This window comes from Lemur catta, chromosome 5 (genome assembly GCF_020740605.2).
Source record: "Lemur catta isolate mLemCat1 chromosome 5, mLemCat1.pri, whole genome shotgun sequence".
Lineage (NCBI taxonomy): Eukaryota > Metazoa > Chordata > Mammalia > Primates > Lemuridae > Lemur > Lemur catta.
This window is the reverse complement of record NC_059132.1, coordinates 35,528,808-35,551,646: the sequence shown is the minus strand read 5'-3', so window position 1 is coordinate 35,551,646 and position 22,839 is coordinate 35,528,808. Positions and strand designations below refer to the sequence as shown.

Here is a 22,839-nt window from a genome sequence, read left to right as displayed (position 1 = left end):
CCAGAGAGCGACAGCCGCAGAGCCCAGCCGAGAAAGACTGGCGTTGCCCGCCCCGCGCCCCGGCCCACCTGTGTAGCCCCGGCCCCCACTCCCGTGAGCCTGGTGGCCGCTGATTCCCCCAACCCCACAACCCTGCGCCAGTGCCATGTCCGCAACTGCGGCCTCGGAACCTCCTCCTGAGCCCGGCTCCGCGACGCCTCCCGTGATCCCCGCACGCCCCCGGTTCCTAAACTGCCCGCGCGGCCGCCTAACAGCGGCCCCAGGGGCGGAGCTGGCGTCCCCAGCCTCGCAGGGGAGAGGGTTCCTGCGCCGCAGCCCCCGCCGCCCCCCGCCCCGGCCCGGGCCCCGCACCGCACCGCACCAGCCGCCGCCGCGCGCGTCCCCCGCCGGCCCGCCTCCTACCTCGCGGGTCCGCCCGCAGCCGCGGAGCGCGCGCCGTTCCCGGGGCGGGCGCAGCCCCAGCGCGGGGGGCCGGCCGGGCGCGGGGGGGGCCGGGCGCGCTCGCGAGCCAGAGCCGGAGCCCCAGCGCCGCCGGCCAGGGCGGCCTCCCGGCGCACCGGCCCTACCGCCAGCTCCGCCGCCCGCGCGCCGTGACCTTGGAGGTGGCCTCTCCGCGCGCGGCCTCAGTTTCCCCCTTAGAAAGGTGTGTGTGCGTGCGTGCGTGCGTGTGTGTCGGGGGGCGGGGTGGACGGGTGCCGCCCCAGCCGCCGACGTCACCGGAGCCTGGGCGAGTTGAGGGCGCTCGGGTCGGTGGGGCCGCGGCAGGGGGACACGCAGAGGCCAGGCGCGGAGTCGGGGACACCGTGGCCCCGGCATGTCCCTCGGACTCTGCACGACTCCCGAAATAAACACCCAGCAAACGCAGCCTGCGATCGGCCCCGGGCTCCGCACGGAACTGCAGCCCCTGCGGCCAAATGCCCCTCCCCCGCTGCCCTCCCCAGCTGGCAGGTGACAAGACTGAGTCCCGGACAGAAGCCGCCGGCCCCGAGTCGCACGGCGTGTCAGGGCTGCGCGTGGCCGTCCCGCACCACGGCCCTGCTCGGCCCCTCCGGGACCCGCGCTCCCCGCAGTCGCGGGCCGGGAGGGTCCTGCCCTGGCGCCCCGCCCCGCGTCCCGCGGCAGCGCCACCGAGGGCCGGGGCGGGCGCCGTCGGAGAGCGCCCCCGGGGCGGCCGCGGCGCGGCTGAGCGCCTGGGCCTGAGGGAGCGCCCGAGGGCGGCCTAAGGGAAGAGCAAGGACGCCACGCACGGTGCCGGGACGGTGCTGGCATCCGCCGCGCGGCGCCGAAAGGAAGCGGCCGCGGTTCCCGGCGGCGGGGATCCCCAGCCCGCGCGGGGGCGCCTAGTCGGGCCGCGGTCGGGCGGCGCCCCCTGCCGCCCGGGAGCGGCGACACAGGCGGCCGGAGGCGGCGGCTGCAGTGGTCCAGGGAGGAAGAACCTGGGAGAGTGACGTCACGGTCAGGAGACCGGACTCTCGGCGGGGCCCCGATGGGCTGTGTGACCTTGGGCAGGGCGCGTCCCCTCTCTGGGCTTCTGGGGGGGAGGGGGAGGAGGAGGAGCCTGACTTTTAGCTCTGACATCCGTGACCCTGCCCGTCGTAGCCAGCTGGGAGCCGGCAGCGGATGCAGGAGGGAACAGCCAGATCAGAAGGGAGAGGTGGGAGCCTTGTTCACCACTTTACAAGGATTATTTTATTTACTTGAGGTAGAAGCTATTATGCCAATTTTACAGACAAGGACACTGAGGCGCAGAGATGGAAAGTCACTTGCCCACATTCACACAGCTGCTAAGTAGTGAACTGGGATTTGAACTCGGGCTTGTGAGGCTGCAGAGTGCCTGACTGCCTCAGGCTCCATGCTGGTAGCAATTATTGAGCACCTAAGGTGTCCCTAGAATACTGGTAACAGCCAAATAAAGATTGGTCCAGCTCCTGGCGGGTCTTCCCTGCCCTGTGGCTCATACTGGCCCTCACAGAACACTGGACAGTAGTTCCCCAGGGGATGGGCTCGTGGGGCAAGGCGTGAGTCCCCTCCCCTGAACCCTGTGTTCTATTCTTCCCTATTGTTGGAGGTTTTGTTTTTAAGACCTATGAATTAACATTATAATTTTAAAAGTACGTTTTAAAAGAACACTTAGGGGAAGATAAGATGCTTGTAGTTTTAATAATTAAAGCACTCTCCTGGAGAAGCCATATCCTTCGGTTATCAGTGCCAGGAGTGAGTCACCTGGCTGGCTGGAAGGCAGGTGAGGGACGTGAGGATGGCAAAGGGTTTAGAATCTGTGCGACCTGAGCAAGTCCCATTACTTTTCTGAGCTCAGGTGAACTCATCCATAACACCGAGGTGATGGTAACGACTCCCTGCCTGCCTCCCTACATGGGCTGCTGTGAGGATCAACTGTGATAATGTGAGGAAATACTTCTGGGAGTAAATACTTCACTCCCAGAGCCGTGAAGGACAATGTTGATATATTTAACTGTGTAAAAATTAAAACTATATAAATGAAATAAAAATACCATAAACAAAGTAAAAAGATAAATGGTAAACTGGAAAAAAAAGTCCACAGCACACATGACAGAAGTTAATTGAGGAAAATGAGATGAAAGTTAATTTCCCTAATACATGAAGAGCCCTTTCAAATTGATAGGAAAAAGATAACTAACCCATCAGAAAAAAGAGCAAAGGATGAGAACAAGCAGTCCGTGGAAAGATATTCAATCTCACTTGTAATTAAAAGCATATTAAAGAAATACAAATCAAAACACAACATGCTTGCCATTTTTAATCTACCACGTTGGCAAAAATGAACAAGTTTGATGATACTTTTGCTGCTGAGGACAGTCAACACAGCTCCCAGTATGACAGTAAACAGAGAAAAGAAACACCTTCAGTGTCCCACAGTGAGGGAGGAAGCAACTTCATTAAGACACACCCATTCACTGGGACCTTGTCCTAGGATGGACAGATTTCCAAGACATATTTCTAGTGAAAAATTCAAGGGATAGAAGACTGTGTATGTTCTGATCTCTTCGTGTAAATTTTAAAAGTTTCTACATACATGTATGCTGGAATTTCCAATTTTTTTTCCCCAGAGGATATACATATACCAAAACAAACAGTTACTGATGGCTACATTTTGGGAGGACTGAGGGGTGTGTGAAATGGATATGTGAGAAGCTTTTACTTTTCATTTTATGCTTTTCTGTATTAACTGACTTTTAAAAGGTTAACGGGTTATGTGGCCACAAGCTCATGGACCAATCACATGTTCTTCTTTACATGTAAAGACATGTATGGTCTTTAAATACAAAGGTATTTTAAAATGAAGTACAGTTATGCATCGCCTAACAATGGGCATACATTCTGGGAAATGCGTCTTTAGGCAATTTTATCATTGACTTAACATCACATAGTGCACGTCCACCAACCTAGCTGGCATAGCCCACTACACACTTGGCTACGTGGCGTAGCCTATTGCTCCTGGGCTACATGCCCAGCAGGTACAGCATGCTACTGTGCTGAATATTGCAGGCCACAGTAACACAATGGTACATATTTGCATCTCTGAACATAGCTAAACATAGAAAAGGTCCAGTAAAAATATGGTATTATAATTTTACAGGACCACCATTGTATATGTGGTCTGTCATTGAATGAAATGTCATAATGCACATGACTGTGTTTTTAATGTGAATAAAAATTACTGAAGTATTATTATTCCCTAAAGCCCACCATGAGGGACTTGTAAAACATTATAATCATGATACATCCATATGACGGAAGCCTTTGCAGCTATCAAAAAGCACGTGGCTGATATGGACTGATAAGGAACAATTTCCAAGATATTTTGTAAGTGTAAAAAAGCAAGGTTCATTGCAGTGCAAGTTGTAGTGTGTGTTACTTTTTACGTAAAAAAGAAGAAGTACAGGCCACATGCTGGCACCTGCATATATTGTCTCTGAAAGGGATGCCCAGGAAACCGGTACAGCAGTGCCCTGGGGAAGGGCATGGAGAATTGGGAGACTGACTGGCTTTTCACTGAAATGTTCCATTTAAATATTTTTTGCACTATATCCATGCATTACTGTTTGTAAAAAGTTATGTTTAAAAAATAATAATTTCTGAACCTGGATGGGGAGTTGAAAGGCTTGATTTCTAGGGCCTGCTCTGATACTAGCTTGGGACGACTGCCTCTGTGACCTCAGGGAGGAGGGTGTCCCTTCTGAGCCTCAAGGTCCCTCTACCAAGAAGCACAAGATAAGACAAGTGCCAAGACTCCTTATAGCTCTGAAGTCCCAGCCCTAGAAACTGCAATGGCTGTGGGGCAGGGAGGGGCTCCTGGTCCTTGCACTTCTGGGAGCAGAGCAGAGGGTCAGCTGCCTGGCGTGACTTCTAAGAGCCCTCCCAGCTAGCCAACGTGCTATTCCTTTTTCCTTCTCCCACTCCCAGTACCCTGCCTGGAAACTCTTGGTTCATATTTCCTCTCTAGGTTACCCCTGGCAATGGTTCTGTCTGTCTGGGTTGGAGGTCAGTCCTGTGGAGCAGGGACAGATGACACAGCACTGGGAAGCCACGTGGGGCTGAGATATCTGTGGGGGAAAAGCCTCATGTTGGGAAACAAAACCACTCTCCCCACCCAGAGATCAGCCTTGGCCTCAATCCCCTCCCCTCCCCACTGCACAGCTGCCAGCAGAGCAGGAAGTGTATGAGGAAGCTCTCCATCCCCACTGCCTCTTCGGTTCACTCTTGGTCATCACCCAGAACCTTCTGTGGCTCCCTACTGCCCCACAAACCAAGCAGACATTCTTCAGCTAGGCATTCAAAGTTCTGCACTTTCTAGCCTCAATCTATCCTGCTATCTTTTCCCTCTGTCCATTATTGTTCCTTATTCAAAGCAATTTAAAAAAATACAGGTTCAGTTACATCCCTTCCCTGCTCAAAACTCTTCCATCCCTTCCCTCTCAAAACTCAAAGCTCCCTAGGACCTGTAGAATAAAGTCCAAGCTCCCCAGCCTACATTCAGAACTAGCCTCTACCTCCCTGCCCAGCTCCTTCTTCAGCTGCCTCTCCCAAAATCAGGTGAGACTTCATGCCTTTCGAGCGCACTGTACTATTTCATGCCACTGCATATTGGCACAGACTATTTCTTTGGGTCCCTCCGTGTATTAATATAAAGAGTTCTTCTACATCAATAAGAAAAAAACACAAACAATTTAAAATAAAAATGTCCAACTGATTTAGCTAGGTAGTTCAGAGAAAAAGAAAGACAAATAGCCTATAAACATACAAAAGGATGCACAACCTCAGCTTTGAGTTTTGAGAGGGAAGGGATGGAAGAGTTTTGAGCAGGGAAGAGATGTAACTGAACCTGTATTTTTTTAAATTGCTTTGAATAAGGAACAATAATGGACAGAGGGAAAAGATAGCAGGATAGATTGAGGCTAGAAAGTGCAGAACTTTGAATGCCTAGCTGAAGAATGTCTGCTTGGTTTGTGGGGCAGTAGGGAGCCACAAAAGGTTCTGGGTGATGACTTACAAATCATAATGAGATGTCATTTTAATTCATAGAATAGACAAAAATTCCTAGAATGTTCACGTCTCTTTATCTATTAGCTTAAGTCCAAACTCATCCTTTAAATCCAGCTCCTCTAGACATCATCTTCTTGGCTCCCACAGTGCCCCATGCATCCTGAGCCAGGCACAGAACAGAAATTCTATAAATGTTAGCTATTAATGAAAATAACAACAGCCACCCTGTTCTATGATCATCAGCTAATGCGTCTGCTCACCTGCCCAGAAGGCCTCTGAGAGCAGGGATGGAGTCTGATTCATCGCTGCGTTGCCAGGACCAGCACACGGCCTTCTACAGCACTGTGCCCCGTAAACGGATAGGCAGTGTGGACAGGTGAGGCGCCCGAGGCAGAGGGAGGGCTGGAGCCAGGAGCCAGGGGACAGGTGAGGTGCCCGAGGCAGAGGGAAGGCTGGAGCCAGGAGCCAGCCCGCAGGGGTGCTCTGCTGGGGAGAGTAGGCACCGTGAGGGGGAGGCCTTTGGTGGACGGCTGCAGGTGGGTACAGCCCCAGGCTTGCAAGAGATACAAGTTCCACTAATTGGGGCCCACTCCCTGTCAAGCAGGCACTGTGCCGGGTGCTTTACCCACACTATCGCTGTTCCTTGAAATTCTGTGAGATGGGTGGTGCGTCTTCCTTTTCCAGGTGAGAAAACAGAGGCTCAGAGAGGGTCAGGGACTTTCCTGAGTGGGCTCCTGTCGCTACCCCATGCTGCCTTTGTGCTGGCGTGTAGGCACCTGCAGACGCAGGACTCGGGCGTTCACTTTCCCTGCTGGGGTCTCTACTTTCCCATCTGAGAAGGAGCTCTGCATTAAGGGTTTCTCAGACTTAAGAACTGATGGACCCCTAGGAATATGGTGTATGAGGTTCATCAGGCCCCACTTTAAGAAACGCTGCACACAATGCTAACCGCTGCTAGGCTGGAGGAGCCCGTCATGACCACGTGGTCACAGACGTCACGGAAAAGGCAGCCCTGGAAGTCGGGCAGCAGTGCTCAGCTTATAGAGTCATCCAGATGACCTGGATCATGCTTTTATTAAAATGCAGGAAGGTTTTTGTCTCCATGAAAATAACGTCTAAAGATTTCTTATCTTGGCCTTAGCTGCACTGGTCAGAATAAATAATAAACAAATAAATAATAAAAATTTATTGTCAAATGACTTTTGACAAAGGTGCCAAGACAATTCATTGGAAAGGATAGTTTCTCCAACACATAGTGCTGGAGCAGCTGGCTATTCACATGCAAAAGGATGCACTGGGACCCACACTTCCCACCATGCACAAAAATTACCTCAAAATGATCAAAGATCTAAAGGGAAGACTTCAATTATAAAACTCTTAGACAAAACCATAGGAGTAAATCTTAGTGACCTTGGGTTAGCGCTTCAGAAGACACCGTTAAGAAAGTGAAAAGATAAAGCACACTCTGGGAGAAAATACCTGCAAATCACAAAACTGATATGAGGAACTTGTATTTAGAGTATAAAAAGAACTCTTATGACTTAATAATAATGAGACAACACAATTCAAAAATGGGCAAAAGGTTCAAACAGACATTTCACCAAAGGAGATACAGGAATGGCAATAAGCACAGGAAAAGATGTTCCTATCAGGGAAATGCAAATCAAAACCACAATAAGATACAACTGCCCACCCACTAGGATAGCTAGAATCAAAAGGACAGACAATAAGAGATGGTGGAAAGGATGTGGAGAAATTGGAACGCTCATATGCTGCGGGTAGGAATGTAAAAAGATGCAGCGACTTTGGAAAACAGTTTGGCTGTTTCTTAAAAAGTTGAACATAGAGTTACTATGTGACTCGTCAATTCCATTCCTAGGTATCTACTCAAGAAAAATGAAAACATATGTCCATATAAGATCTTTTTTTCTTTTTTTTTTTGAAACAGAGTCTCACTTTGTTGCCCCGGCTAGAGTGAGTGCCGTGGCATCAGCCTAGCTCACAGCAACCTCAAACTCCTGGGCTTAAGCGATCCTCCTGCCTCAGCCTCCCGAGTAGCTGGGACTACAGGCATGCGCCACCATGCCCAGCTAATTTTTTTTTCTGTATATATTTCAGCTGGCCAGATAATTTCTTTCTATTTTTAGTAGAGACAGGGTTTCGCTCTTGCTCAGGCTGGTCTCAAACTCCTGACCTCGAGCGATCCACCCACCTCAGCCTCCCAGAGTGCTAGGATTACAGGCGTGAGCCACTGCGCCCGGCCCATATAAAATCTCGTATGCAAATATCCACAGCATTATTACTTATAATAGCCAAAAAGTGGAAACGACCCAAATGTCCATCAACTATGGAATGAATAAACTAAATATTGTATATCCACACACTGGAATATTATTCAGCAACACAAAGGAAAGAAGTAAGTACTGAAACATTCTACAACGTGGATGAATCTTGAAAACCTCATGCTAAGTGAACAAAGCCAGACACAAAAGACACATGGGTATGATACCAGATGGCTGTGAAATGGTCAGGCGTATCTACAGAGACGATTGTTGCGGGCTTCGGATGAGACATGGGAGTGACTGAGAATGGATGAAAGGTTTCTTTTCAGGGTGATGGAAAAGATTTAAACCAAAATTGTGTGGCCGGGCGTGGTGGCTCTTGCCTGTAATCCTAGCACTCTGGGAGGCCAAGGTGGGAGGCTCACTTGAGCTCAGGAGTTCGAGACCAGCCTGAGCAAGAGCAAGATCCCATCTCTACTAAAAATAGAAAAATTAGCTGAGTTCAGTGGCACGTGCCTGTAGTCCCAGCTACTCGGGAGGCTGAGGCAGGAGGATCACTTGAGTCCAGAAGTTTGAGGTTGTGGTGAGCTATAATGACACCACTGCACTCTAGCCTGGAAGACAGAGTCTCCAAAAAAAAAAAAAAAAAAAAAAAAAACCACAAACAAACAATAAAAAATAAAATTGTAGTGATAGTCACACAACTTTGTAAATATAGTAACAACACTGAATTATACACTTAAAACGAATGAATTTTATGGCACATAACTTATGCCACAATAAAGGTCTGAGAAGACGCCTGCTGACTAAATGCAACGTAAGATGCTAGACGGGGAGGCAAATTTGACATAAAGGACATTATTGGGACAATTAGCAAATTGTGACTGTCAGCTGTACTTTAGATCCTAGCATCATGTCAATGTTAAATTTCCTGAACTTGACTATTGGACCATGGTTACGTAAGAGAATGTCTTTGTTCTTAGGAAATATATACTGAAGTATTATTTAGGGGTAAAAGTCATCACATTGCATGTTTGCAATGACCTCTCAAATAGTTCTGAAGGAAAATGTTTTTAAGACAGAGCAAAATTTGGTGAAATGTTACTAATGCTGAATTTGAAAGGTGTATGGGAGAATTTTTTTTTTGTATTATTCTTGCAACTCTTCTTTATGATTGAAATTATTTCAAAATAATTTGCAACTCTTAAAGAATCCACACATTAAAAAAATTATTGTTTGGAATTTGAATAAATCCATGGTCTCCAAAAGGAGAAAAGGCTGTGGACAGAGCTCCCAGAGGGGTGCTCAAGCTCCTCGCATGTCTGCTGCACCCCAAAGAGAAGACGTGGCCAGAGGCCACAGCGCAGGGTGGGGACAAGTGTCTGTGTGCCCCACCACTTGTGTTCATCCATTCACTTACTCATGCAACAAATGTTCACCGGGTGCGGGTCTGTGCAAGGGCAATCCGCCGTGACCCAGAGACACGCAATCCCCGCCCCCTGGTATTGCGGCTCAGCTGGGGCGGGGCAGGTTCTGCCGGCGGGAAGATGCAAAAAGCCCTCAGCTGTGCCCAGGCCTCGGCCTCCCAACGGCCCTGGGGGACAGGGATTTATGTCTGAATCACCTCTGCCCCTCTCCCTGGATTATATGGACGTCACATTCTGTCCCTACCAGCAAAGAGGGTCACAGCTCTTGAACAACTGGGGCCCACAGGCGTAGAGAGGCCCTCGGCAGGGAGAGGCCACCATGCCAGGCCACCTCCCATCAGCACAGCTCGGAACAGACTCAGCAAGAGCGGGCAGGAGGGAGGGTAGCTGGGGCCGTGTGTGTGCAGGGTGGCAGGGATGGAAGGAAGCCATGGCAAGTGGGGAACCTCACTCACCTCCTACCACAGAACACAGCGTCGGGCCACAGTGCTGGCCACGTGAGCATCCCACGAGGCAGCCCCCACCCCAACACCAAGCCTTCGACTCCTGAGGGCCGCTCAGAGACGCCAACTCCTGGCAGTCTCAGGGCTTCCCAAGATGGGAGCCCCTGATTTATTTCAGAGGATCTTGTATCCCATATGCACACCCAACACTGCTGGTAGACCAAACAAATACTATGTTTCACACATGAATATCTTTCAAACCAAAATAGATGCTGCTTCGATGAATAAAATTCACAGACTTCCAAGTCATCTAAAAGTGGATTCCTGGTGGCTCACTGTCATCCTGCAGTTTCCAGTCTTGGACACTGAGCCCATGAGTGGGGTGTATGCGTGGAAGGGGTGGGAGGGGCTCTTAATTTCTGATGATAAAAAGGCCTGCTCCCTTTGCTGGAAAAGCCTGGGGTGCAAATGGAGCCCCATTTGTACTTCAGCCTGGGAGTGCTGGGATGTGGGTAGGCGGCTACAGCCAGTGCTCCCAGCTCAGGGGATCCGGAAGAGGAGGTGCCTGGGGCCTGGCTGCCCTGAGGGCGGGGCGAGACCAAGTCACGGAGTCCCGGACAGCCAGCACCCGCCTGGGGGACAGTGAAGGCAGCAGGCAGGAGGCAGCTGGGCAAGGGCACTCAGAGCTGAGCTCGCTGGAGGGCTTCACCCTCAGCTCTCTGTGTGGTCACCGAGCACTTGGGCTGTGGCTACCGCGATGGGGGACTGAGTTTTTCATTTATTTAGTTTTAAGTAGTTAAAATTTAAATAGTCACCTATGGCTCTTGGCTACTGTCCTGGGCAGCCCAGCTCTAGAGGCTCAATAATGGCGCAGGATGGAGACGCCCTGAAGGTGAGCCGGCCGGATGAGGTCCCCTCCAGCCAGGTGGGAGTTAAGGGTCCCTCCACACAGCAAAGGCTGCGGTGCCTGGACAAGCACCTCATCTGGCCCGGTCCGGGCACCTGCACACCTCAGCGGACAGTGAGTTCCACTGCACAAGCCAGTGTCCACAAAACCAGGTATTCTGTCCGTTGTGGGCAATTTAAGGGCTCTTCAAGAGTAATTTCACAGAGTGATATTTGGCTTCGTACATAGTGACTTCAGAACTCGCTCCCCTCACCCCAGCCGACGTGAGAGCCCAGCAAAATCCCGATGACACATACTCTGGGATCGCAAAACATGACCATAAATTCCTCCAATCCTGGTACCTGTGGCCCTCTGAGGTGGGACTTGTCCCCTCCTCCCATCCAGAGCTGGGGGCTATTTCCCCTCCCCTTGGCCACATGGCTCCCTTTGGCCAATAGAATGTGGCAGAAGTGACAGCTGTGTCACTCCCAAGGCTGGGCCTCACTCTGGGAATGTGGGCCTCAGAATGTCATGTGCATAAGCTGCTACTGGAGGCCACGCTGGGGGGAGCCGAGGGGACCCCCCTGTGACAGGGCTGGTCCACAACCGGGGGTGGGGCAGGTTGGGGAGCGAGGTACCGACAGGTATGCAGTGGGCCTTCCAGCCAGGGAGTGGAGCCTGGGAGAGCAGCGGAACTGCCCAGCTCTTCCAACCCACACCCCCATGCAAAATCCTCAGTCACTACTGCTGTAGGCCACCACATTCCGCGTAGTTTGTTACACAGCAAAAGCCGACTGAAACGCATGCCCGTGAGTGTGGCTCAGGGCCAAGCCCATGGCCCCAGGAGGCAGAACCAAGCCCTGGAGCACCTCCTGGGCTGGGGGACAGGGGCAGGAGAGTCTCCCTGGCTCCTGGGGGACCCTGCCTGTTTAGAACAGAGCCCAAGAGGACCTGGAAAGAGGGAGTCCTTGGGGTATGCCCGAGGTCTGTGCTGAGCTGGGCCCGACTGGCGGCAGAGGCGGGCGGGTAGGCGGGCAGCAGCCCCCACGGCCTGGCCTCTCCCAGCGCATTTGCGGTACGAAATCTCAAAGCCCAATACCAGTCGGAAGATGAGGAACCCAGGAGTAGAGGACACTTGCCCAGAGTCACTTTGCCAGGCTTTGTCCTCCTCCAGATCTCTTTGGCCCCAACCTGCAGGCAGCAGACATCCCTCTAATTCACAACCGTGCACAGGGGAGCTGACAGGAGGCTGCACGGAAACGCGGGGAGGGGTCACGTGTCTTCCTGTAGACTCAGGGCCCCAGCGCAGTGCGGATGGGGGGACACGAGCCCCCAGAAGGAGGGTCGGGGGAGCTGTGAGCGAAGGACTCTGCCTTCAGCTGGCAAGTGGCATCCCGACGGACCAGGTGGGGCTGCCTCCCGGAGCTGGCCCAGGGGCCATTTCCAGCACCCAGACCACTGAGCAGTGGGGCCCAGCTGCCACCGGGGAGGAGGGCTGGGGGACCCGGGGGCCTCGTTCCACCCGCCCCACCTGCTCCAGTGGTCAGCCCTCCACATCTCTAAGGAAAGCTCAGTTCTAGGTTCCAACTCCAATTCTGCCACTTTCTGGCTGGCAAGGAACTTGGGCAAGTCACTTGGCTTGCCTCACTTTCCCCATCTGCAAGATAGAGTAGGTATTCCTGCTTGACAGGGTTTTTGTGAGAACTGAATGAGGTCACGGCTGGGTGGTCCTCTCACGCACATCAGAGCTTGACACACGCAGTACTTGGAAACAATCCGTGTTCTCACTGTCGCTGCTCGAAAGCCTCGGGCCACCCGCCCCTCCCTTCTCGCTCTGCATGTCTCTGGGGTCTCTGTGCCTGCACGTGGAGCGGAGTTCTTCGTTGTTTGAAGTCTGGGGCTGAGCCCCGTGTCCCTCCCTGTCTCGGAGGCCCCACCTTTGGCCCGCCGCTGTGGCCCGGAGCTGCTGGCATGTGCAGCCGCCACCCGCCCAGGCCCCAGTGCCCGTCCTGCGGGAGGAGGCTCAGTGATGTCTCAAAGTCCTCCCAGCTCTGACTGTCTACAGCTGCACCCCCTCAGAAGCCAGGCGAGAGAGCGGAGGCACCACACTGTCACCCCACCCCAGAGAGCCCCAGGGAGGAGCCGTGACCTTCCTGGGCCCGTGGGGTTGAGGCAGAGCCAGGACTGTGTATCTTCCAGTGTCTGTACTTGCAGGTGAAATTCGGTCACTGACATAGTTCTTAGCAGTTCTGAAATTCAGGGCTGAACCCAGCTGCCTCTTCCGGCCACGCCCTCCACCACCACCACCCTGGCACTCTCAACTGGGGTCCCAGGCGAAGCCGAACAGGTGGCTTGCGACTGCCAGGCTGCCGGACACCTCTCCCTCCCCTACTGCAGTGCAGAGTGGGGCCGCAGCTGGTCCTGCCACCAGCAAAAGTTTAAAGAACGAGGTGAGCATCCTCCAGGGACCCTAACCTCTACGTCCTTTGAGCCTGGATCCCTGGGGGGCTGTCCACACTGCTCTCCCTCTGCCACAGGCCGGCTTCCCCTTTGCTGGCCACCTCCTTCTCGTCCTCAGGTCCCCTCCTCAGGGCGGCACTCGCTGACAGCCCACCAAGCCATCCCCGCCACAGCGTCTTGTTTCCTTTTCCTCACTGCCATGCCGGAAACTATCTTGCTCGGCTGTTTGTTTACTTGTTTTTCTTGTCTGCCTGCCCCAACCCCCAAATGCCAGCTCCAGGAGGGGCATCTGGGACTGACTGCCTCACTGCTCAGAGCAGTGCTGGGCACACAGTGGGCACCCAGGGGATGTCGGCTGGACGGACTGTGAGTAGAATAACTCACTCGGTCCGGCTCCTGGGCAAGAACGGGAGCTGACCGGGGAGGGGATGTCCCACGCGCAGGGGCAGGACATGCTGGCAAATCCCGTCCCACGGGCCGGGCATTCAGCTAATCCTCTCCCTTTTCCAGATCAGGCGACACAGGCCCGGAACAGTGAAGTGACTTGCCCCAGGCCACACAGCTGGTACACGGCACAGCTGGGTCTGGGCCTGGCTTTCTTAGCTCCACAGCCATCCCCGCTCCAGGGAGAGATTCTGAGGGTTCACCGCTCGGGGGGAGGGATCTTAACAGCCTGTGAGGTGCCAGGCACTGGGCCAGGCTCTTGCTAAACGCTTTTTCATTTGCTCATGCTGTGAGGTAATTACAGGTCCATTTTGCAGATGCCAAACCGAGGCCCAGGGAGGCCTGGAGACTTGCCCTAGGTCATACACTGAGGCAGCAGCTGATCCCCGACTGCTACTCAGACCACCAGCGGGCATGTGGTGCCCCACATGTGGTGGCAGTGCTGCCTTGATTTCCCCTTTGTGCCATGGGGGTGTGGGCAGCATGACCTCTGACATGGTGTGATGTCATCAGGGAGGCGGGACTCTTGCCTGAGTGCCTGAGAAGTCTTAGGGCTGAAAAGGGAAGTGAGGAGTGGCTGTTTCCCCATCCTACCCGCTCCGCACCCTGGCCCTGAGCCAGGTGGGTGGGCACCTCCCTTTGACCACTTCCCCCGGAAACTCCCCCGGAAATGCCCCAGGTGCCCATAGCCCTGGTAACTCCAGCTGCCAGGCTCAGAAGCCCCATCCTTCTGTCCTCCTGCCAAGATTGCCACATGACATTGCTAATTAGATAAAAAAAATTTTACCTGCTTAAGGAAACAACAACAAAAGTCAAGCTGACAGTGCATTGAGAAGCAGGTGTGAGCATACCAGAGCTCAGTCCCTGAAGACCCCTCCTCTCCGCCCAGGAGGCACCAGCCTCCCACTCCACCCTCTCCCTCTGCTTTCTCCCCTGACAGCCTGACTTACATTTAAGCTCCCGAGGCATCCTCCTCAAACTCCCATCCAATTACTGCAAGCTGTGGAGTGACAGTTAAGAGCCTGGGCTTTGGGGTCAAGGAGATTTGGGATTTGAGGCTATTTGCTAACAGTGTGACCTTAGGCAAGTGACTATGTCTCCCTAAGCCTCAGTCTTCTCATCTGCAAAATAGGGATTATAAGAAACCCTACCTCGGCCAGGCGCGGTGGCTCACGCCTGTACTCCTAGCATTCTGGGAGACCAAGGCGGGTGGATCGCTCGAGGTCAGCAGTTCGAGACCAGCCTGAGCAAGAGTGAGACCCCGTCTCTATTAAAAATAGAAAGAAATTATCTGGCCAACTAAAAATATATATAGAAAAAATTAGCCGGGCATGGTGGCACATGCCTATAGTCCCAGCCACTCGGGAGGCTGAGGCAGGAGGATGGCTTGAGCCCAGGAGTTTGAGGTTGCTGCGAGCTAGGTTGACGCCACAGCACTCTAGCCAGGGCAACAGAGTGAGACTCTGTCTCAAAAAAAAAAAAAGAAACCCTAGCTCATGGGGCTGACCAGAAGCAATGACGCATGCCGGATCCCCCAGCCCGGCTGCTAGCCGGCAGGGCTGACTGGAATGTGGCGGTGGCCGCAGGCTGTTTCGGCCTGCCCAGCCTCCATTCCCATGTCTGACAAGACACCCAGTTTTCTTTGGGGAATCCCCTCCTTCCCTATCTGCCCGTACAGTTTGGGTCAGCTAACTCCAGGGCTGAATATAGCACCAGGCCTGGCCTACCAGAGTATTCCATCCCCCTTGCCCAAGTGACGGGTCCAGGCATGGACATGAGACCCAAGCTGACCAGTGAGAGTCTGTTCTGTTGGAACCATTTCTGCCAGGAGTATTAGCTGTTAAGACAGCTGTCGACCTGGAGCTGCTGGGGCCACCATGTGCAGAGAAGCTCTCTGGGAATGAAGTCTAGAGAGAAGAAAGAAGAGAAAAAGAAGCTGGCACCTGGAGACGCAGTTTGAGCCCCTGAATCCAACTGTACCTGAAGCCCTGTCTGTTTCAGAAGTAGAAGGCATTAAATTCAGCCTTTGCCTTAAGCCAGTCTGGGTGCTTTTTCTTTTCCTTTTTCTTTTTAATCACCCAAAAGAATACTCGTTAACACAACTCCCTGCTCGGGAGCCCCTGACAGTTTCCCTACGCCCACAGGGAGCAGCCAGTGCTCTGGGCCCCCCACCTTCCCTTCTCCCAGACCCCAGCCTAACTGCTGCTCCCCAAACACACCACGGAGACTGGCCCCAGCCTCCACCCAAACTCTCCCCCCCGCTCTCCTGGCACTTGGCCACTTCCTACTCCTGCCCCACACTCAGATGTCACCTCCTCTCGGAAACCTCCCCTATGTGTCCCCCCACCACTCTGAAGTGTCCATGGCATCTGCCCCTGGCTCCCCACCACCCTGCTTGTATCCCTAGGATAAAGTTTATTAGTTTTTCTTTTTCCTCTGCAAAAAACTCAGTCTGTAACATTTAAGAAATGAACATCCTGGATTGACTTGGGATTTGGCAAATTCAAAATTTGGTTTTAACGTTCCACATGCACTTCCTGAGCACACACGGGGCTGAACGACCTGGTGCCTACGCGGGGCTTAGAGGCTGGGCCAAGTAATTTCCCATGTGGCTCAAGTCCATGGTTGCAAAAATGACAATTTTTAAAATTTTAAATTCAAACTGAGAACATCTGTTTCACTTGGGGATAAGGATCACTGAACCTCACAGAGCGTTGCTGCTGCTGTGTCGCGGCTCCGTCACTGAGGGGACACTGAGGCTCACAGAGGTGAAGGAAGCTGCCCAGGCGTCACAGGAGCCACCCGAGGCGCCGAGCCCTGACCCTGGATCCCGCCGTTATCCCCACTGGCTTATCTGGGCTGTGTTTACACACACTGGGGGCTGCTTAGAAGCGGTTTCCACGTTCAGTGCCGAGGGCTCAGACCTGAGCCGGCTTCCCCCAGTTGCTCTGAGCAGGTGACTGTCCACAGTCACTTCCACACAGGGCCTTTGGCTTTGCACTTGTCACCTGGCCTCTGGCTGTGACACCCCCTGTTTTGTGGGCATTAGGTTTCAGCTTTGCTGCATTTGCTTCCGCTGCTGCTGCTGGTATGATCAGAGGCTGGGAAGGTGTTTCAACACACAGCTGTTTTGAGCACGGTGACTTCCCCATGCATCCCTGCCAGGGGTGGCATCCCAGCAGCCTCCTGATGGCAGAGCAGAGGCCACTGAGCCTGGCCAATGGGTGAGTCCCAAATTCTAAGTTCGTGGGGAAAACAGGTTTCATCGACTCTCTTAGAAGGGTGGTCTGTCCCTGCAGCTCATCAGAACCTCTGGTTCATTCCCTGCAAAGTGGCTGCTGGTTCATTCTCTCCAGAGGCTGCTGTGTGGGCAGAATGAGGCAACATGTGCAGGGTGCCCGGAACAGTAGGTGCTCACTAAGTGCTCATTCTCCTTCTCCTGACAGCTTTGCAGCTGGGGGACCTCCCACCCACATGCAGGCTTACTCGTCTCCACCCCTGCCGTGGCCCAAGCACCGATCCTTTGAGCTCAGCCAGACCTGGGCACAGCCAGGTCAGCCTTAGCGTGTGCCAGGCCTGAGCCTGACCCCAGGGCTCCTGCTCCCTCGGTTCTCACTTCCCAGGCCAACTCCCCCATTTCCCTTAAAAATCTCAGCTGCCACCTCCTCCAGGAAGCCTTTGGGGAACCCCTCCCAATGAGAACTCTGATGTTCCCCCTCTGGGCTCTCACAGGCCTCAGCGCTCAACCCCTCTGAACTCTGGTCACCTGTGTGGTAATTTTCTCTTTTCTTGTCCCATGTCCCCCAGGGCACAGTGAACATCCATAAGATGGAAACAGCTTGTTGCTCACACAATCTGGCCCCTGCAGCTGGCCCATCACAGGACAGGGACAACCAAACGAAAGGAGATGGCTAATGTTTTCTGAGCACTCGCTACACGCCAGGCATAGAGCCAGGGACACCACGTGCTGAGTCAAAGTGAAGCCAGTAGGGAGGAAAGCAAAGGCGAGAGTTGAAAAGTCCAAATACATAAATTGAACCCCTGGATCCAGCCATTCCTGAAGTTCATTACCCCCTAGACTTTTCTGTTCCATGAGCCAATGAAGTGCCTTTTCTGCTCATGCCTGCTTGATTGGGATTTTCAGTTACTTGAAACTAAAAGAGTTCTCACCAACAAACTGAAGCTCAGAGATGTGACCTGTCACACGCAAGGTCACACAGCTACAACAGCAGCAGAGCTGAGACTCACGCCAGTGTCTGGGCTCTTGACCTGCGGCCTGATCAAATGCCAGAAACCCACCCTGGCCTTGGAGTCCAGGCCCCTGCTGACAGCTGCCTCGATGCTCCCAGACGCTGGGCATGGCCTGGACACCCCACTCTGCCGGCCACAGTCCCCTCACCTCTTCCCAGAAGCCACTGGAGTCACACTGGGCTGGACTTCTGGGCATTGGTTTGCTCAACCATCAAACAGGGCTAATGACCCCGTCCTCAGGGACTTGTGTGAAGGTCAAAGGACCCCTGACACTTAGCTGGCCACAAAGGACTCAGTGAGTGCAGGCCACAGTGTAGCCCCTCCGACCTGCCCTCACCTGCCTGGGGGCCTGCAGGTGTTTTCCTATCGACAGTCACCCAACTACCGCCCTCCCCTTCCTCTGCCTCACTGCCTTCACAGGGCACACCTGTACCCTGATGTGACGGTTTAGTCGATATTGGCTCCCCCACGCCCTGAAGGGCAGGGAGTTTTGAAAATCTGGTTTGCTAATCACCCTTTCATTCTCAGAGACAAGGCAATGCTCGGTGCACAGTAGGTGCCCAGTAAATGTTTGGTGAATGACTGAACTAACGAATGAATGATGTGCGTGAAACTCTGCACGGAGGCACAGAGTGCTTAAAGGCACCTGACTCCACCTGGCCATCTCACAGGTGAGGACACGAGGCCTCAGGAGGGGGACAGCTTTCCTGAGGTCCCAAGTGGGTCTGCAGAGACACCTGTTCTGAGCCCAGGTATCCTGGGTCCTGGTTACACACACCCTTTCTGCCTCGTCCTCAGGGTACCCTGCAACGGACTGGACTGAGATGGGCCTTGAACACAGGTGCTGGCAGCCACCTGGCCCCGCCCCCCAGCGTGCACCCTGGAGCCCAGCAGGAGCAGCCCCTGAGACCCTAACCACGGCAGCTGCAGGCTGCCAGGGTAGAGGCCGGAGCCCGGGGCTCTGAGCTGTGGCCTCTGTGCCAGATTACCAGGGGTCCTTGGCCCACGGCCCCTGGCTCGCTGGGGTCCTCCGGGAGCTCTGCGTGTGACTCGCAGGCAGTCTCTCGCTCCCGAAGCCCAGCCTCCTCCCCCGCAGCCCCAGCTCTGGGGGCGGCAGAACAGTCAGCCTCCTCCTTAGGACAGGATTCCAACCCGTGGCAAATGGAAAAACAGACCCAGTGACAGGGAAGCAATGGAATATTCACCCCTGCCCCCCACGCCCCAGACAGAAGACAGAACCGAGGGCTCAGAGTCACTCTGTGTTCAAACCCCAGCTCCCCAATGTATATGAGCTGTGTGACACTGGACAGATGTCCTAGCACCTCTGGGCTTGGGTTTCCACGTTACCAATGGCAAAAGTCCTCCCTTGAGAGTTGTGAGGCTTTCACAGGAAAGCGGGCCTTGGTGGGGAAGCTGCCCGAGTGTACAGTTGACTCCAGGCCTCCCGTCTCACTCAAGGGGACTTCCCAGGGCACAGTGCCACCTGGGGACCATCCCCCAAGACCCTCCCAGCCCCAGGGATCTGCAGATCCTCAAAGTTCCCCCTGAAGCTTTAGAAAGAAGCTGAAGTTGTCAGTGGGTCACGGGAGCCCCTGGGGGGACACACGCCGGGCCCGCCACTCGATGGGCAGAAGACTTGCTCGGGACAGTGCATTCTTAGCGCAAAGCTGACCCCACAGGTGGGAGTCACAGGCCCCAGGGCCTGGGGAGCCTTCCGCTCCCTCTGCTGTGAGCCTCCGTGGGCTCCACGCTCGTGCTCCGTGGGTGGAGGGCGGCAGCAGTGGGGAAGGAAGCCGCACTGACTGCGCTCCGGGAGCCCTGGGCGCTGTGTGACCTCTGAGGGCCTCAATTCATTCGCCTGTGAAATGGGTGTTGCCAAGAGTCCCTCCTTCTCAGGGTGGTTGTGAGGGCCCCAGGCAGAGAAACAACACTCCAGCACTCTGGGTGGGCCGAGGGGCCCAGACCTGACCCTCAACAGGCCTGGGGCTGGTCTGATGCCCAGGGGAGCTAGAGAACTTCCCCCAGCAGCTGTGGGCAAACACCTGGGGTGTGGAGCCAGGGCGGGTCTGTGTGCCACCCAGGTGGTGAGAAACAGCCCCAAGCCGAGGCCTGAACCTCGGCAGGCTGCCCTGACGGTCCCCATCCCCTCGGAGGGTTCCCAGGGCTGCGGAGACCCCCTCCTCCCTGGGCCAGGCGAGTGGGAGCGGTACTCACAGTCAACGGGGAGAGGGTGGGCACGCTCCCGGAGCCCCAGTGCCTGGCCTGCTTCTGCGGTCCCTGGGGAGGAGCCCTGGCCCTCCCCGCAGCAGGTCCTGACGTCTGACTTCCTCCCTGCTCAGTCGGCATCCAGGAAACCACGCCCTGGGGAGAGGGTGCCCAGCACCCTGGGGCCCCCGCCCGCCCTGCTGCCCTCCGGCTGGCCCCCAGACCCTGCCAAGGGGGCTTGTCCAGCCCAGACAGCTTCACTGGGCAGGCCCCGGGCAATAAATAATACAGCTGCTGCCCGGCCAGTCTCTTGTGGCCGATTGAGTTTCGGGGCCACTCGAGTTTCGGCGAGGCCACTTTGTTCAGAACGCCAGGACCCAGCTGGGCCTCTGGTTGCTTGGGCGCTCTTCTGTCACTGAGGGTCAGTCTGAGCCCGCAGGACAAAGGCAGGATGACAGGTGGCCCTGAAGAGAGGGTGCCCTACTTACTGTGAAAGCAGCTTGGGCCCAAAAGGGACCCAGAGCTGGTGGGGGCAGGGCAGGGTGCCAGCCTCACCTCCTCATGGCCAGGCAGGTCCTCTGAGGCCTCCATGCACTCAGCCCCCGCCCACACAGGGTACCACCTGGACAGCCTCTCGCCCAGCGCCTGCCGGCCACCCCCATTCTTAGGCCCTGCACAGCCTCCCCCTCCAGGAAGCCCTCTCCTCACCCTGCGGGAGTGATCGTGTCCCTGTCCGAATTCCCACCACCACCACCACCACCACCTGCCAGCCTGTCTGTCCCTTTCTGGATCCCTCACCTAGACAGTGGCCACAACCCCCGACTGGCCTCCCCTTCCCTCAGCCCCGCCCCTCCCTCCACACAGTCTCATTTCCTCACGGCAGTTGAAGTGACTATTTGAAAACAGAAAGGACATCGTGCCACCACCCGCTGCCAGCCCTGCCTGCCCCCTACCCCAACGAGCACGAAAGCCCTCCCTGGGACCCGGCCCTGCCCCTCCCACCCTGCTCGGCCTCCTCCTCCGGGCTCAGACGCCCCAGGCATGCTCTTGTCCCAGGGCCTTTGCACTTGCTGTCCCCGCTGCCCTGCAGTGCTCTCCCCGGGTCTTCGTAAGCTCACTCCTTCCTGTCACTCTCAGCTCAAGGCCACCTCGTCAGACTGGCCTTTCTTTGCTTTGCTTTTTTTAAAAAAATAGTTTTATTGAGAGGTAATTCACACACCATACAATTCACCCATTTAAAAGTGTATGGTTGAATGATCTTAGTGTGGTCACAGAGGTGTGCAGCCATCACCACAAACAAAGTTTAGGACATTTTCATCACCCTGAAAAGAAACCCTGCTCCTGTCACTCTCTGTCCCCTCCGCCCGCCCTGGACAGCCCCTAATCTACTCCCCGCCCCGCAGACTGGGCGTTGCATGCAGACGGAGCCGCAGTCTACGGCCTTTTGTGTGGGCGGCACCTTCATTCCTCCTTCTGGCTGAATACTACTCCTGGCACGGGCAGGCCACCTCCTGCTTATCCGTCCGCTGCCGCCGGACCTCCAGGACAGCACTTGCTCGCCAGCCCCGGCCACGAGGCCCCTCTGCTCAGCACCCCTCCCTGCTGCGCCTCCCTGGCACTGGCCCCTGTCCGAAGACATCACCAGCTGTTTATTTTCTGTCACCATTTCTCTCCCACTCGAATGTCCCACTCCAGGAGGCCCAGCTGTATCCTCACTCGCCGCCGTGGCCCCGGGCCGGGCACAGGCTGGCACCTGGTGGGTGCTCAGCAAAGCGCCTGCCTACTGGCACAGTGAAGCCTCTCCCCAAGCGCTGGGGCTGTTTATGCCCACGCCAGCTCCTTGCCCAGCTCTGAGCTCTCTGAAGACAAGCACTGCGCTGCCCTGCTCACCACGAAGGCATCGACGGCCCGGGTGGACCCAGTCATGTGAAGCCTCAAGCCCCAGGCCGCTCCTCTGTGCCATGGGACGGTGCCCCTCCCAGGCTGGATATGAGCATGTACTGGGTACCCGGCACAGCGCCAGGCACGGAGTAGGTCTGCACCCCCTGCACAAAGCTCGATGGGGGGGCAGCAACGGCACCGCATGAGAAGCGGAGAGGAGGCGAGGCCCCCAGGGTTCAGGCGGCTGTGGTGCCGCGGATGAGCCGGAGTGCGCAGGAAGGGGGTCCCATGTGCGGTGGGCAGTGCCCAGAGTGAAGGGGGTGGCGGCTCCGCTCTGCTCTGCCTAGATCTCCTGCCCGGCTCCGGGACCTTCCCAGACAGGGACCGAACAGCTCAGGGTGTGTCCAGAAGTGGGTGGGGAGGAGGCTGGGGGCTCTCCCCTCAGTTTCAAGGCGTCCTGGCCCCTGCGGGCTGTCCCAGACCTGGGAAGCAGATGGATTGGGGGCCCCGAGTACAGGGCCAGGCCCCCAGTGTGTGTGTGTGTAAGGACATCGTAGGAAGGGATGTGCCAGTTCCACGTGGGAAGAATGTCCCTGCATCAGAGCCGCTTAGACATGGCCCACGCTGGGAGGCGGTGAGCTCCCTGTCCCAAGGGAAGTGCCCACTGCACCTCCCACAGAGGGACATCAGATGGCCAATTGTCTGGGAAGCTCCCTGGAAGCTCTCAGAGGCTGGCTGCCAGCTGCTTCCCAGCCCTCCTGCCCAGAGCAGCCACTGGGGGCAGGGGAGCAGGGGCAGGGCCTGAGCACCCAGGGCAGGCTCTGCAAAGCCCAGCCCACAGCCCACCAGCACCCTGGGTCCCCTGGGTCCCAAGTGGGCTGCCCCGGCTCACCGGGAGGTTCAAATGTCCCATGGGCTCTCAAGGCACAAAACAATCTTTCTATCGCAAAATAATGTCAGGTGCAAAATGAGACGCCCGACCTGAGAGAGGCTGAGGATTCATCAGGGGGCTGCCCAGTGCCCCAGAGCAGGGC

At 55.4% G+C, this 22,839-nt stretch overlaps 1 protein-coding gene across 5 annotated transcripts in view; it reads right to left on the bottom strand.

The window, feature by feature from the left end:
* IQSEC1 (IQ motif and Sec7 domain ArfGEF 1) overlaps positions 1-22,839 on the bottom strand; it is a 169,332-nt gene that overhangs the window by 94,891 nt on the left and 51,602 nt on the right. The window contains exon 1 of one of the 5 annotated variants that reach the window (XM_045551504.1): positions 19,934-20,012. The exons of the other annotated variants lie outside the window; for them this stretch is intronic. The gene's annotated coding sequence lies outside the window, so the exon portion shown is untranslated. Of the gene's footprint in view, positions 1-19,933; positions 20,013-22,839 lie in introns of those variants that run through there. 5 annotated transcript variants of the gene reach the window in all.